Source organism: Arachis ipaensis, chromosome B6, assembly GCF_059453495.1.
Source record: "Arachis ipaensis isolate K30076 ecotype BB chromosome B6, ASM5945349v1, whole genome shotgun sequence".
Lineage (NCBI taxonomy): Eukaryota > Viridiplantae > Streptophyta > Magnoliopsida > Fabales > Fabaceae > Arachis > Arachis ipaensis.
In genome coordinates, this window is record NC_142441.1 from 109,252,653 (window position 1) to 109,253,950 (window position 1,298).

Sequence of the window (1,298 nt, forward strand, 5' to 3'; positions counted from 1 at the left end):
TTGCACGAAAGCCATTACTTTACGTTCCGCTAGCACTAAAAAGGCTACTCCTAGTAGAAGTGGTAGAATTATTCCTAGTATTTCAGCTGGAACAGCTATGTACGTTTTCAATTTTCTATTAACTCATGATCTGGCCTGGTCGACCCAATCATGAGATTGAAGGACGGGACCTTTTCTCGAAAAACTTTTTTTTCACATTTTCGGAACTAGAAGACATAGTTGATGAGATCTATAAAGTTCAAAATCTGTTCGCATAACCAAGCATTTTGGCCATGTAACATGACATCATAATAGTCATTTGTCAGAAAGCCCGGCATACAGAGGGCAATCCGATCGTCTCCAATAACAGCCCGAACAAGGTCGGGCATCATCCATTCGGGAGGTAATTGCCTCCCGCTTCTCCTCACCCACTTAGTGTATTCATTAGAGATTCGATTAAGTCCCCCCTCAAAGTCAGGTGGAGCGCTTTCAGCATCTGACCTAGTGGAAGAGGTACTTAACAGACTGTCTAAAGACATAGTATCCGATAGCATAAATTGGACATCACTGGCCCTACCTAACAAAGGGATGTCCATAGAGAACTAAGGCCTGCTCATTCATGATATATTTCTTTGTTTGTAAACGTGCTCTGCTCCCCCCAAAAAAAGAGAGACTTGTTGGAATTGTAAATCACCGGTTGGGTTGGTCCAACCAAGAAAGACATGGGATTGGGGGACATTAATGAACACAAGACCAAGACAAGACTTGGGCAGCTTTTTCTATTTCTTTCGCCTTCTCAGGTCTTTGTTTTCTTACGAAATTTTTTATTTCACCAATAAGCAAGCTATAGTAAGTAAAGTAAGTTTTTTCAGGTGTGGTGTGCTTTGGGGGCTGAGGCAAAAAAAAGACTGTACCGGGTGTCCTTTCCTCTCGCCCGACCATTAAACTCAGCTATCTCGAGCTCACTGAACACTAACTTAATCCTTATTCTTTTGACCTTTAGCTTTGTGTAATTGAGCTTGACTTAGTTGGTTTCAAAGGGGCCCGTGGCAGGCAACCAAGTCTGCTAACCTTCACTCCTTTTTTTCCGGTACTGCTTGCTGAGATCGGCATAAAAGATAGGGATCGGATGGAGTTCTTTCTTTTTAGAATGTATCTGTCGTTCTTGGAGTTGCCATTTTTGAGTATGAGAATGAAGAAATGAGATCTTTTAGTAAGCGTAGGGAGCGCTGGGATCCCAGAATAGGATCCCGAGCGGAATTAATAGTAGGAAATCAATACACAAGTCGTCGGTCTTTCTTAAAATTGGCCTTCTCTTC